This window comes from Sus scrofa, chromosome 10 (genome assembly GCF_054392235.1).
Source record: "Sus scrofa isolate SSC_HxYL_T2T_F1_AM1 chromosome 10, Sscrofa_HxYL_maternal_Yorkshire_Landrace_v2.0, whole genome shotgun sequence".
In the NCBI taxonomy this organism is placed as follows: Eukaryota; Metazoa; Chordata; class Mammalia; order Artiodactyla; family Suidae; genus Sus; species Sus scrofa.
In genome coordinates, this window is record NC_139392.1 from 10205972 (window position 1) to 10221454 (window position 15483).

Consider the following 15483-nt stretch of genomic DNA (forward strand, 5'->3'; position numbering starts at 1 on the left):
TAGACACATTAAAATAAATTTCTTCTTTTTGTCACTAATTTACTAACACTCGATTTCATGACTTTCCTTAAAAGACAAAGAGTTGGTTTCATACCTCATTTTTATTTTGTTATTATTACCAAACCCACTGCATCTCATCCCATTCTACAATTAGATGGTTGAAGGAACTACTTCCGAAATCAGACAACTTATCCAAGACACAATGGGCTTATGAGACAAATAATGAGTTTGTTCATTATATCCTACTTATATTCTCAATGAATAAGATTCCGTTTGTAAATTCATGATGCAGAGTCTCCAAACAAGTAAAAGAAATCATCACCCTTTCGCTTTGTTTTGTTTTTTTTGTTTTTTTTGTTTTTTGGTATGCGCCAAGTTCCCGGCCCGGGATCAAACCTAGACCACAGCAGTAACCAGAGCCACAGCAGTGACAGTGCTGGGTCCTTAACCCACTGAGCCGCCAGGGAACTCTGAAATCATGATCCTTTCTCTCCTGACTCTAGTATCGCTACTCTCCCAACACTGCTCTCATTTACGATTATTACTCCATTTGCTTTCCAAATGCTGTTCTGCTTCAGTGCCTGCTCTGACAAGCACGTATGGTGGCAGGCTGCCATTCAAAAGAAGGTCTTTCAGTTTTGTGAGGACTGGTCAGTCAAACGGGCCGGGCCTCCAGGCTAGAGGGAGACCTTGCCTGAGCCTCCTGCCAGTTTGTCAAGACCCAGAGGTTTCCTGCTTCTCTAAGGACTGTTATTAATTTGACTCAACTTCTCTGAAGAAAGAAACAAGCCTTTAAAGTTGAGCAGGCTCTGCACGATGGCCCCCTGGTACATTCAATGAATGTGTCAGTCAAATATATGTGACGGATATTAAGGAAAACAACTCAACAACAACAACAAAAGGCTTAAAAATAGGACTTTAGACCCCTGGGCATAAGAAGAGGGGAAAGCAAAGAGCTGGAAGGAGACTTTTGCTAGTCTATACACTCACCTCCATGTAAAACATAAGCCCAAGAAAATGATATTCTCAATGTTTTGTGGTAGCTGATTTCATTAATAGCTGTTAAAATGAATGTGTGAATGCTTATCTTTTAATCACATAGAGAAGAACATTGATTCTCCAAAAAGTATTTCAAATGAGGGCTCATGTTTTTGTTTTGTTTTTTTCTCTTTTGAGGACCTCCTGCATGTGGAAGTTCCCAGGCTAGGAGTCAAATCTGGCCAACACTGCAGCCATGCCCATGCGGGATCTGAGTGGCATCTGTGACCTAAGCCACAGTTCACAGCAATGCCAGATCCTTAACCCGCTGAGCAAGGCCAGGGATCGAACCTGTGTCCTCATGGATGCCACTCAGATTCGTTTCTGTTGAGCCACAACGGGAACTCCTGGGCACATGTGTTTTTAACAGTGATCTAAAAATTTGCTACCGGATAGCTGGGGGGAATGCATAAAATATTTCCTTATGTCATCTATTCTCATACGTAATATTACAGAATGGTCACAATTCACAAAAGACACAATCTATTTAGGGATGGAAAACATTTAAGAGAAACAATATTAGAATTACTTTTAAGACAACGTACAAAAAAGTAAAAAATACTTTAGAATTACTTTTCATGCAAATACAAAAAAGCAGCAATACAGGTAGCCTAAATGGACAGTATTTATAAGATAAAGGGGAAAACGAAGTAGTTGTCTGATTTAAGAGGAATAAGGGGGAAAAAAAAATCGCCTCCAAGAAGGAAGCAATATACCATTTCTCTCTCCCTGCATCTTACCAGCGCACCAAATTCAACTTTCTTTTTTTGTCTTTTTGCCTTTTCTAGGGCCGCTCCCACGACATGTGGAGGTTCCCAGGCTGGGGGTCGAATTGGACCTACACAAGAGCCATAGCAACATGGGATCCAAGCCGCGTCTGTGACCTACACCACAGCTCACGGCCACGCCGGATCCTTAACCCACTGAGCAAGGCCAGGGATCGAACCCGCAACCTCATGGTTCCTAGTCGGATTCGTTAACCACTGAGCCACGACGGGAACTCCAAATTCAACCTTCTAAATCGCTGCTTTTCAACACGTCAGTTTTCTCATTCCAGAGCCATCCACAGCTCGACACTGAAAGCAAAGTTAAAACTAAGGAGAAATGCAGGCCAAGCCCTCTCTATTCTCATCCCTGCCTTCCAGTGTGGTCCTTCTCTCCAGCTCCTGGTGTGGAAGCTGACTACTCCTTGTTCTAAACCCCAAGCTGATCTATTTGGAACAATTCAACCCATCTTTCGCAGCTACCTACTGTGTCTATAGAACAATGCTTAAATTTACTATCTAAACAGTGGTAAATGGTTCCCATTCAGGTGGGTGATTTTAGTTATATTGTTACGTGGAACTAAATCTTTTTGCTCTCTTGATAAAGTCCTGTGTTAAGGGGCTCCTGTAATTTCAAGGGTTTGGGGTTTGTTTGTTTTAAAGAAAGAAATAGCATATTGCTCCATTACACTCTTACTACGGAATCTGTCATCCTCCTTGGAACGATATAAGCATGAACAAACTGACAAAGAACGTGTGACAATAACTACCCATGACATATCAAGCATTAATATAATTAATAGAAAGGTTATTGTGATGAACGGTGACACCGCTATTCTTTATCAGTCTTGCCTGCTTATAGGGTAGGTTTTCACAGGCGAGGTGGCTAACGTGCGTGGCCATCATGATTCTTGAACCCCCAGTGAGGGGGGGGGGCACTTGACACCCAGATCACAGAGACTGAACAGAGTCAGACTTGAACCCAAGTTGTCCTCTTCACAATTTACTCTCCTTCCCCTACAGGGGACCACACAGAGCAGACCACACACCAAAACACGTGTTTTCTGTGTTTGGGGATTTGCCACAGCAGATGCTGGCCTGAATCTAGAGCACACTTTGGGGAAATCTTCAGCCTGGAAAGATCCATCCAAGGACGTTCTGGTCTCTGCTGTACCTTCAGGGTACCCTATGGGGCTGTTTTAAATACAGGCAAGCACGAGCATGTCAGCTCACACAGGGTTGTCAGCACACGTTACGGACAGACTAACAAGAATAACAAATGGCTCCACGACCAGTCAGTAGAGCCAAAGGAGTAAAACAAACCTAACAGCTGCATTAGAGACAAGCAGACATTTCACGAGGAGAATACATGAAGGGACTCGGAACATCTGAGAACTTGGACTATTTTTTCCCTCGGGAAGCAGGTCCATGTACATGTGAGATTACACCATCAAACCAGAAAGGTTTTATAAAGAATCCAAAAAGTCACAGGACATAAAGCACAGAGAAGCTCAGGGCTGGCCTTTCCACTGAGGATTAGCTCTCTTAGCAGGAATGGCATGCGTCAAAGAGAAGACGCTAACCTTTGCAGGTGCCAGCATCACCTGGGGTAGGGGCTGAAGACAGTCTTCGGGTGATCTAGAAAGTGATCTTTGCACATTTTCGAGCAACAGCAGCACATGCATCGCTTTAAAAGATCGCTCAAAATGCAGATGATTCTGAGCCGACGAAGGTGTGGCAATACACTTCCATACATATGCACAGTTTCAAATGACTAGAGTAGCAGTTCTTATATTTTCATTCTAAAACGAAACATTTGTGATTGTTTAAATCTTCACTTTAAACAGGTTTTTTTTCCCCTCATTAAAATAAACTGGCATTAATAATGAAGAATTTAGACTTACTGGCCTATGAGAATAATGATACTTCTAATTATTAAGTGTACAAATTCTCATTTCCGGTCTGTACTAATAATGGATGATCCAAATGCTTTAATAGAAGAGATGGATCACTATATAATTAAAAAAACAAATACAGCGACAACTGCTTTTGCACACTGCTCCCTGGTAATACTTTTTTGGGGGTAAGGACCTAAAAATTACCCAGCTCTGGAGGATGGCCAACAGTGATTAAAGAGTTTCACTTTGCTGTCCAGTTTTAGTAGCAAGCTGTGAGTGGCCTCTGCTGGCTGACCAAAGGCTTCCTAAATCACTCATTTATGATGCTTGCAGTGCTGTGCGCTTCAAGAACATAAGGAATGTCCACATATATTCACACGAAATCACTGTGCATTAAGATTTGCCTTTTAGAAGAGGAAATGCCAAAATAAGAAACAAAATGTGCATGAGATGGTGTAAAAAAACCTCCATAAGCTCATCCCACGGCAACACCCTGAGATTCCATTCAAAATCTATACATCTAAAAATTCAAGTTATAAGCCATAAGAGTATTAATGCGGATTATCTTATTCAACTCGCATCAAGCAACTCACGTGTACATGGAAAGATAAATATTTTCTTGAACTTCATTTTACACACCACACAGACACACACTTTTTCTCAAAATCAAGTGCCTATTTAGGTTTGGCAAACTGACTTGGCAGAGAAAAACAAAGAAAGGCGGAAAGAAGAATCTTTTAAAGCATTTGTGATTTTAAAGAAGGTAGTAACGTTTCATATAATGGTTTATGAAGATACTCTCTTGGAAACACAGTGGAGCACCACAATCTTAAAGACTTCCATGGTATTACACCCATGTTTGGTAGAAGTAATTTTATAGTCAGAACTTAAAGTAGTGATTAAGAAGCTGAACGCTTACTAGCATTGGGGCATGTCAATTTAGTAATCGGGATAGGGAAGAAAAAAATACTTCCATTTTTGCTCAGTAGCTTTCTATTAATAAAAATCTCCTGTGCCTGATGGAATGAGTGATTTTTTTAAATTTATCTATTTAAACATGCCATTATATGTGATTCACTTCAGCCTCTACCCAATTTATCCACTTAAAATATACCCCATTAAGAATTATTATCAAATATGCCTAATGATGTCAAGAGGTGACTACATTTATTTTAAAAAAGTTATTGTTCTCACATGTGACAATATTCCAGTATATTTCAACCCTCATTTCAGAATTCAGTCCCATTATCTTGCCTGCTCCAAACTGTTCCCAGGGTTAGCCAGCTGACATATCAGATAACCCTTCATCTCACCAGACACCACTGGGATGTGACACACTGACCCACAGGGAGCCCTTATTATTAGCCTGAAACATATAGCATGTAACATAGCTCCTGCCGGGGAATTTATTTATAAAAATCCCTTTATCTCTGTGGACATTCAAAATGCTTTTAAAAATAATGCTCACCTATTTAAAGAAATTTCAAACAAGAAGTAAAAATCTTAATGGGTGTTTTGAAGCCTCCCCTCCCAGCTCCTGCAGCGCTGCAGAAACTTAAGAAAGGAAGAAAAAGGAAAGAAAAAAAGCAAGAAAGAAAGGAAAAGAAAAGGAGTCACATACACAGAAAGCAGAAGCTAGAAAGTGTTCCCTCCTTGGAGCTTCGCTCATAAAGTCCAGTATGTAAAGAATAGAACTTAAGAAACAAAAAATATACTTAATAATTCCCGTATCTAATGAGAATGATGATCCACTGAAAAGCTCAGTACATGCAAAAAATTTTTTTCTTGACTGGAGGAGAGGTCAGGGGGTAACATGGCAGTGAAGCTAATTATGATGTTCAGCAAACATGACTGAAACCATACAAAATTATTAAGGTAGCTTTTGGGACACAAATTCAACCCCATTAAAAAAGGTACATTAAGAATATAAGCAGACTAGCAATAATTACATAATATCTTTTTATGGTAACAGATGAAAACTCAGCTTAGCATGACGAGCACTTTGAAATGTGTAGAAATAGGGAATCACGCTGCTGTGTAGCAGGAGCTAACGCAGCGTTGTAAACTCACCTATGCTTTGCAAAGCGAGCAAACAAACAAACAAATGCACGGCAGAAAATCAGATTCGTGGTTGCCAGAGGCAAGGTGGTCAGAGGGGGGGGGAATGGGATGAAGGGGGTCAAGAGGTACAAACGTCTTTCGTATCAAATAAATACAAAGGATGGCGCGGACGACACGATAAATACAATGACCACAGCCGTACATTAGAAGAGAACCTTGTTAAGAGGGTAAATCCAAAGATTTCTCATCACAAGGAAAATTTTTTTTTTTCTATTTTATCAACTTTGTATCCAAAGGAATGACGGATGTTCCCTAAACTTACTGCGATAATCATTTCCTGATGTGTGTAAGTCAAATCATTACACTGTACATCTTACACGTACACAATGCGGTGTGTCAAGCACATCTCAACTAAACTGCAAGGAAAAAAATGCTATGAACACGGCAGTCCGAAAAGAAATTCTCTCCAAAGATATCTTATGTATTTTAATGAAATCTGTTTCTCAAAATTAAAAAAAAAAAAAGAATATGAGCAGACAGGACAAGGAAAACTTGCAGGTGCTTAGTTATAAATGCCTTAAATAATTCTGATACTTGGAAGACACAATCAACATTTCAGGAGCTAAAATTATTTTCTTTCCACCTGAATTATTTGATAATTTATCACAACATTACCAGTGGTGCATATGCCCTTTTGGATTGTATATATATATATTTTTTAAAGTTTCAAGTTGTTTTTATCAACTAGCTTATTTTTTTCCTACCTTAAGCTGATGGTGATGCTGAATGGAATTTTAATTTACATCAAAAGAAAAAAAAGTGACACCTGGTTTTGATGTTTAAACAATTGTGTCTAATAATATCAGGGTACACTGAGGGGAATTTATAAGAAAAACACTGAGAGTTCTCACATTTAAAAACTATCTTAATAGGATTTATATTTAGCAAATAAAATACTTAAGATACTATATTCTACAAGCTGGTCGCCATAAGCAAAGATGCAGGCAACCATGCAATCTTGTATAATGCAGTTCAAGATCTGATTATAATGCTGACTGCACTAAAACACACCTAGAACTTAAAAAACAAAACAAGACAAAACGATTTGCCTGTGACTTGAGAGGGAGGGCAAATGATAACAAGAACAAGCATATGCAAAATATTCTTTAAGGTATATACGAGGGAATGAATTAATTTAAAACAAATCAAATACGAGTTGATAGAAAACAGTACAACCTTAGTATACGACATCCAATCTTTCTCGAGAAATGGCTACACAAGTCATGAATAATAACCTATAACTTTTAATATCCTTTGGCCAATATGCATTTCAAGCAAAAAAAATCCACACAGTCGGACCCTCATATTTGGGGGACATTTATTAGAATTAGCTTTAAACTGATGGGAGTAAATATCAGGCTTATTAATTCTAGTTGCATCATAAAATCAACTGGACGGGCAGATGGTCACGAGAGGTAAGGTCTGACCAATAAGGAATGTATCAGTCACTGGGTGGAGCTTCTCAGGAAAATTCTCTCAATGGCATTTGCCAGCTGGCACGTACCTTGGGCCCTCCCTTGTACCTCTCGGTGCCTGGCATACAGGCAACAACACCCATTTTTTGACTAGACATGAAAAATCAAAAGAATCAAAGGTTTCTACCCTGCCATCCTTTTTCTGGATAACAAAGCTATCAAATGCCTTCTCATGACATGAGAGAAAAAAATAACAAAACCATCTCTTGTTCAAGCCGCCATTATTTGGGCATCACGTTATATCCACCAAGCCCAACGCCTAATTATTATTAATAATAATAATGCTAGCTGTATCCATTAAATTCTACCTTTATTTTTAAAACAATACAAATACATGCCCTTCCGTGGGCCAGGAATCCACAAGCAGAGAAGAAATATTGAACATCTATTTATATGCCTAGCACTCTATTAGGTGCTACAGAAGACTCTAAAGAATTGCAAAATAGGGAGTTCCCGTTGTGGCGCAGTGGTTAACGAATCCGACTAGGAACCATGAGGTTGCGGGTTCGGTCCCTGCCCTTGCTCAGTGGGTTAACGATCCAGCGTTGCCGTGAGCTGTGGTGTAGGTTGCAGATGCGGCTTGGATCCTGCGTTGCTGTGGCTCTGGCGTAGGCTGGTGGCTACAGCTCCGATTTGACCCCTAGCCTGGGAACCTCCATATGCCGCGGGAGCGGCCCAAGAAATGGCAAAAAGACAAAAAAAAAAAAAAAAAAGAAAAAGAAAAAAAAAAAGAATTGCAAAATACAAATCCGGCAAGCTAAGAAGTTACAAATTCAAAAGACATGAAGCCAACAGAGATAAAACAATTGCTCAACGGTATGCACTTAGCCATAACTGCAACAGCAGCTCAACAAAGAGAGATCCTTAAAGCCACAGACTTAGCACGTGTTTTTTGATGGAGATGAGAGTTAAACTGAGTGTTGGAAATGGGAAGAAATTAAGCTGATGGAAGGGGGGAAATTATAGGCTAAACACTGATACGAGGTGTGGATCAAAAGTCTATAGAAAGGAAATGAAGAAATAAGCCCGAATGGACTAGAAGTCTTATGGAAATAAAAGTTGGATTGGACTAGAAGTCTCTTCGAAATAAAAGTTGGATAGGTAATAAAGTTTCAGAAATCTGGGGGTTTTTGTTCAGTCTGTAAAACAGAATGTTCTAGTCTCCAAAAACTGAGCTAGTGTATCCCTATTAGATGAAACTGTCAGACTCCCCTAAGAAAAGGAGTCCTCAAATCAAGAAATAAAAAGAAACAAACCAAAATGGAGACAATATTTTCATACTTGAAATTACTGCATTTTCATCTTCAGTAAATTCTAACCCCTGGTTCCTAATACATTCTAATCTGGGTTCCTATAATCAAGAACCTGGGAGGAGTTCCCTGGTGGCTCAGTGGGTTAAGGACCTGGCATTACCCCTTCTGTTGCTCAGGTTTGATCCCTGGCCTGGGAACTTCTGCATGCCATTGGTAGAGCAAAACAAACAAACAAACAAAAAAGAGCCTGGGAGACACAAGTAGAGTTTCTTCTCCCCGCAGGGTGAAGAGATGAGCCCTTCTGCCTATGATGGTCAGGGGCCCTGAGGCTCCTGCCTCCCCGCTCCCATAGAGCATGGAAAGGAGAACAGAAGCTGTAGTGAGGAAGCGGGTAAGTTAGAAACCTCTGTTCTAATTGCCCCCACTCCCGTGGGATAAAATGAGGAGCACGACCAGACAAGCCTGGGGAGCTGAGGAACATCTGCTTAGCTCCAGCACAGCTGGTTCAGGGGCGGGTCTCCAGGAGAGCCCCCACCTGAGTTGGTGCTCTGTCCAAATTGGCCCAGAAATAGAAAGGCTGCATTTCTGGAAGGAGGGTGCTAGGTGGCTAGCCTGAGAGGCTGCTACTGGTCCTGCACGGCCTGAGTGTGCTAGACAGTTGATCCAGGAATTTAGGTAACCCAACGAGGGAACCAGCGGGGGAGCACAGTCTTGGGACCCAGAGAAGCACAGACACTTGGAAATCAGACACAAATGGCTGGAAGGCATGGGCTTCAGCAAGCAGCACCAGCATGGCAACTCCAACTGCCAAATGCAACCAGACTTATGTCAGTGAATGAGGCGTCTATATGATTACACAGTTTTTTTTTTTGGCCACACCCACAGCATTATGGAAGTTCCCTGGCCACGCACGGACTGAACCTGCGTCACAGTAGTAACCTGAGCCACAGCAGTGACAATGTGGGATCCTTAACCCACTGAGCCACCAGGGAACTCTAGCATCTGGGATCACAGCAGATCAGCAAGGACCAAAGAGCAGTGCTTGGAGAGCAGGATGGTGCCTGGACCAAAGGTAATGGCCATGACCCCGAGGGTACATTAAACTCCCTACTGCCATCCTGAAGAGAAGCAGATGGGAGGGGGAGGAGAAAGGCCAGACCAAGCATTTTTAAGAGAGACTAAGATGCCCCCAAGAAATACTTGATACTGTAATTGGCAAATCTGTTTCCCTTCCCCTGACGCCTGCACCTCCACCCATACCCTCCCTACCCCCCCCACCCCGGTCTCCATACCCAATACTAATAAGTGGAAACTCACGAGAAATATCAGACGCAATCAATCAGGAAACTACATTTTTTCCCCCAAGTATTAAATTTTTGTCCCACTACCTTACAAACTGACATTAACCCTAGAAATACACTCATGAATAGAAGAATTATCCTTACGCTAGGATAGATGTGATCCATAAGTAAGTAGTAAAGCATTAAATAGTTTACCAGGGTAAGCTTTTTCACTACTGTGCAGCAACATTCCGCATAACATGTATCATGGTTTTCAACCTGCAGGTTACAAAATCAATTGTGCCCAAAACATCACTTTAATAATAAGATTAGAAAACAAGGTGCTGTGGGATCCCATCAGTAATTCCCGCTGTCTGATGCAGTGATCACAACGGGTAGAGCATCATTCACCGGGTTTAAAGCAATGAACTAGGATCTATGGATATCATCAGTTTTCTCTTTTTCTCCAGTATAAAGTAGTACTTAGGAGCAGAAGATCATAATGATTAAAAGTGGGGGCTCCGGAGCCCGATGGCCAGGGTCCATATTCTGACTCCTCCACGTATCAGCTCTACGACTGCTTCAACTTCCTCATCTATAACGTGCGGATCCAAGTTGCTCCCATCTTGAGAGAGCTATTCAAAGAATAAAATGAGATAATCTTACAGACACACACACATCAGTGTCTCCTAACTATCCTCCTTTGCATTCATTGTCTCAAAGTCTAATGCAACAATCTCAATAGTAAGACGATGCAGTAAATATTCCAATATTCGTAAGCAAAAATAAGGAGTTTTTGTAGGGCTGCTGGGAATTGAGAGCAAGGAGCGTGCACCTGCAGAGGAATAGTCCAAGGGGAGATGTTTAAAATCGGGGTCATCAATCACTCTTTCCAGTGAATTATTTGAAACAACCGAGCAACTGTTTCTCATGAGCCTATCAGAAACGCTGATACATATTTACTATACAAAACACACCAAATTATAGAGAAGAGCTGCTTCACAAATTAAGTGAAAACCACAAGGTGGCCAGTCGAAATCAGAAATTTCATTCAGGAGTTTCCACAAAGACATTATTAGTGACTATATAAGCTAGAGCTTTGCTGATGCTTTTCAATTAGTGGAAAGGTCATGAGTTTAAATAAAATAGAGTTAAGTATCTTATCTATAATAATGGTCTCTAAATTGAATGTTTTATAGCTGATTTGCTGTTCTTGGCCTATTCTAAGGGCCAAAAAGAAACTTAAACTGGCACACCATTCAAATTGATGCTATTAAAGTAATAAAGAGAATGCGTTCTTGTCCCATGACCCAGCTCAAACACACACACACACACACACACACACACACACACACACACACACGGTTTCTTTGATCCACGCACAACAGAAGTGATTTCTCTCTCCACTTTGAATACCTGTATTTCTTTGTATCCTTCTTCTATCATGTAACAGATTTGCCTCGTGTTAAAATTTATGTTTTTTTTGTCTCCTTACAATACACATTTCTCAAAACCAGCAGGTTCTAATTTACTGTTCTATCACCAACAGAACTTAGGACATTTGTCTACACTGAACCATATGTTGAATTGGTCAAAAGCATAAAGATTATTCACTCCAGCTGATTATTTTGTGAGAGTCATAAAACAGCTTACTATACACTCAAAAGAATTCACAAACAGGTTAAATGCTCTAGTCTTTCAACAATCTGGATTGTTTGTCTTAGAAACTATGATGCCATCTGTATAATTAAAACCATTCTAATGCCAGTTTCATGAAATTAAGTAGTACAGAAAAGAAAAACCTATAGTAGGAAGTATGCAGAGAATAAATTGAAAAGTGAGTATAATTCACTAGGTCTTTTGCATAAAGAAGAGTTCACAATTTTTAAAATACAGAAAATGAAAGATGCCATTACTATCTTTAATGAACTCCTAGAAAATTTTCACTCAAGTTGGTCAAAAGTTTGAAGAAAAAAGAATCCCAGAAAAAGAAAGAAAATTGCTCTATTATCTTTCTTGGGTGGCACACTATTAAAAGAATTCATGGACAGAAAGGAGGCTGTCGAGTATTAGCGTACACGCCGAGACAACAGTGGGATACACTCTTAACACTGGCTCTAGAAGGAAGCTATCCATGCACAGCTTCTAAGCATCAGCATAGCTAAGAGACTAGGTACCACTAACTATTCTTGAGTTGCCCCATGGAATTAACTCTGAGCGCTGCGGATATGAAACTGCACCACGGAACTGGAAACAAACCTGACATGGGCAGATTGGGAAACACCGATACGATGTCACTACGACCCAAGTCGGCGGGACAGGCTACACAATCAGAATGCCAAGCATCACCCTCCACTGGACCGTGACCGACTCCCAAGTGCAGGGATCGTGCCTTTGTCCTCTGTGACGAACCGATATGTACTAAGTAAACAGTAGCCACGATTATTGATCTCATCAAACACTTTCTAGGTGGCCTGGGCTCTCAGAAGCTGCCTAGACAGTATTTCTAACACTCACGACTTGGCAAGATGCTAATGATTATCTTAAGCTCGTGAACGAGGCTCAGAGAGATGAAAACAACCCACCTAAGACCACCTGCTTAACAAGTGGCAGAGCTGGTAATTTAGTCCCAAAATATCTAGTTCCTTTAGTCCACGAGAAAATATAGAGCCCTTCCAATATGTCCTGGTTAAGGAAGCGGAGGAGATGCCCCGGAGAACAAGGCTGAGGACCCTGAACTGATGGGATGGAGAGACACACGGAAATAAAAACAAGTCAACCAGAATACGACAGATTGCTGGAAAATTCTACCACGGGAATAAATACGGAGAAGGTGGTGGGAGAGGAAACCCCAGCTGTGCTGAGCCCTGAAGGATGCAGAGCAGTCCGGCCAAGGAGGGGAGAACCGCACACTTGGAGGCTTGGAAGCAGGGCAGATGTCTCCACGGAGTAGAGCAGAGGTTGGTGTGTCCAAGCCAAGACTGGTCTGGGCTGAGAAAGGAGCCAGAACATGCCGTGTCCTGGTGGTTTCAATTCAAGGCATTGTGCTCATTTCCTTATGCCAGCAGTTCTCAGACTTTGTATCTTACAAATGACTGAGTGCTCTGACGGGCCTTTGTCTTATGGATTTCTGTTGTTGGAAATGAAAACTGTCAGGATGCCCGTTGTGGCTCAACGGGTTAAGAACCCAATGCAGTGTCTCTGAGCTCAACGGGTTAAGAACCCAATGCAGTGTCTCTGAGTTTGCAGGTTCGATCTGATCCCTGGCCTCACTCTGTGGGTTAAGGATCCCACATTGCCGCAGGTGCAGTGTAGGTCGCAGGTGTGGCCTGGATCTGGTGTTGCTGTGGCTGTGGCATAAGCCCTAGCCTGAGAACTTCCATATGCAGCAGGCTGTGAAAAGAAATAAAAAGCAACCAACCAAACAAAAAAAAATCTGCCTTCATTTTTAAACCCAAGAGTGTCACACACATTGCTAGAGACTCTGGAAAACACCATCATAGACTCGTGAAAAAATGAAGTAAAAAAATAAGATCTTAGTATTATTATGAAAACAGTTTTGCCCTTGTGGACCCCCTGAAGGAGTTCTGGCGAGTCCCAGCAGCCCCCTTGGAAGAGCACTGGTACACATACGATGGCTGTCCAAGGACGGCCCCCAGGCCAGCAGTATCAGCATCACCTGGGAATCTGTTAGAAATGCAAATTCTCAGGCTTCACCCCAAACTTACAGCATGAGAACCTTGGTGGGGGGGGTGGAGCCCCACCATCTGGGTTTTATCAAGCCTTGCTAGTGATTTTTTTTTTTTTTTTTAACCACTGCACCTCTAGCATGTGGAAGTTCCCAGGCTAGGGGGTCAAACAGGAGCTGCAGTGGCAGGCCGAAACCACAGTCACAGAAACACTGGATCCGAGCCGCATCTGCGACCTACACCACAAGCTGTGTCAATGCCAGATCCTTAGCCCACTGAGTGAGGCCAGGAATCGAACCCACATCCTCAGGGATACTCTGTTGGGTTCTTAACCAGCTGAGCCACATGGGAACTCTCCCCGTGAGTGATTCTCATGCTAAGGTCTGAGGACCACTGGGCCAGACCTGACTGAAGAAAGGAGGACAGACAGGAGGGGAAAGACACCAGCAGAGATGTCCTGAGAGATGCTTTTACAATATGCAAAACGTAGTTGTCATGTACACATATAGGAAAAGCTTGAAACCAAATGCAGGGAAAAAAAAAATAAAACTCTGCAGCATCAACAGAAGGGTAACTTCTTTTTGAATAAAAATGTCAGACGGAATGCAAACTGAAAAGGCAAAACTGGAAACCCTGATTGATTCTGCAAATACACAGGGCAGCCCACCCAAATGTCAGCTGTTTGGGTGGAAAACGCCGAAAGGGCTGGTGTGGAAGGTCGGTCTTGGGCATGCAGCGCCCGCAGTTAGTCAATGACATCGAAGGTGCTAAGCGAGACAGTATATTTATGAGGAGAAAGAGCCACTTTCCACTGACTCATATCTCAGTTTTTGTAAATAATTCTTCAAGAGAATTAACTCCATCTAACTAGTCAAGCTTTGTTTAGCAGTACAAAGGAAAAAAACAAATGAGTTTGGTGATGCATATTAATATCTTAATCAACTCACTTCAAAACCATCACTATGTGCCAAATAATATTTTGGGTCCCTTTACTGTATCTTGACATATGTCCTAGAATAACATTATGCACTGGTATCCACTGACTTAACGATTACCCTTTGGGCTCCCAGCAACCTCTCTATATTCTAAGGACTGCACGTGTGCCATTTATCACCCTGTACCTTAATTAGCTGTTTCCTTATCTAGTCTTGCCCTAGACCATAAGCACGTAGGGACTGGGAACCATGATGGTTCTCCCAAAGACCGCACAACGTCTGGCACATGGTAGACACGGGATGAAACAGCCTTCATTTGTTGATTTAAGTATCTGTGTGTTTTATCTGGACGTCTACAGGAAAGTCCCAAATAAAAGTCATGGCTGACATCTGAATTGCTCTGAAACACAGAAATCAGAATCCTAGGTATGTATGTTTCCAGTAAGCCCCTGTTTATTGAATATCGATACAGACATATATCTTGTGTAAGTAACAATGGGAATGCAACATATAACTAGTGGGAAAACTCAATGTGCTCTTTTAATTACATATGGAAATGTTTCAATGAATTCAACATAACATCTATCAGAAAGATTCTTACAGACCTTGCAGTTAACTGCCTTCTCACACTAAAAAAAAAAATTTCTGTATCACTTCCATTCTGAAAATGTAGAAGCCATAAAAACACAAGTAAACATTAGTCAATTCTCAAATCAGAAATCTTAGATGGCAATTTATTTATTTATTTTTTTGGTCTTTTTTTTTTTGCTATTTCTTGGGCCGCTCCCGAGGCATATGGAGGTTCCCAGGCTAGGGGTTGAATCGGAGCTGTAGCCACCAGCCTACGCCAGAGCCACAGCAACGCAGGATCCGAGCCGCGTCTGCAACCTACACCACAGCTCACGGCAACGCCGGATCGTTAACCCACTGAGCAAGGGCAGGGACCGAACCCGCAACCTCATGGTTCCTAGTCGGATTCGTTAACCACTGCGCCACGACGGGAACTCCTTAGACGGCAATTTAAAAAGAC

The 15483-nt window shown here is 41.6% G+C and overlaps 1 protein-coding gene and 1 long non-coding RNA gene across 16 annotated transcripts in view; one reads left to right on the plus strand and one right to left on the minus strand.

Moving 5' to 3' along the window:
• Positions 1-13264, plus strand: part of LOC146398785 (uncharacterized) — a 344076-nt gene extending 330812 nt beyond the window's left edge. For both annotated transcript variants that reach the window (XR_014817314.1, XR_014817313.1), the window contains one exon: positions 8832-13264. This is a non-coding gene — a long non-coding RNA (uncharacterized LOC146398785). The remainder of the gene's footprint in view (positions 1-8831) is intronic.
• GPATCH2 (G-patch domain containing 2) overlaps positions 1-15483 on the minus strand; it is a 188915-nt gene that overhangs the window by 84699 nt on the left and 88733 nt on the right. The gene's annotated exons all lie outside the window — the stretch shown is intronic.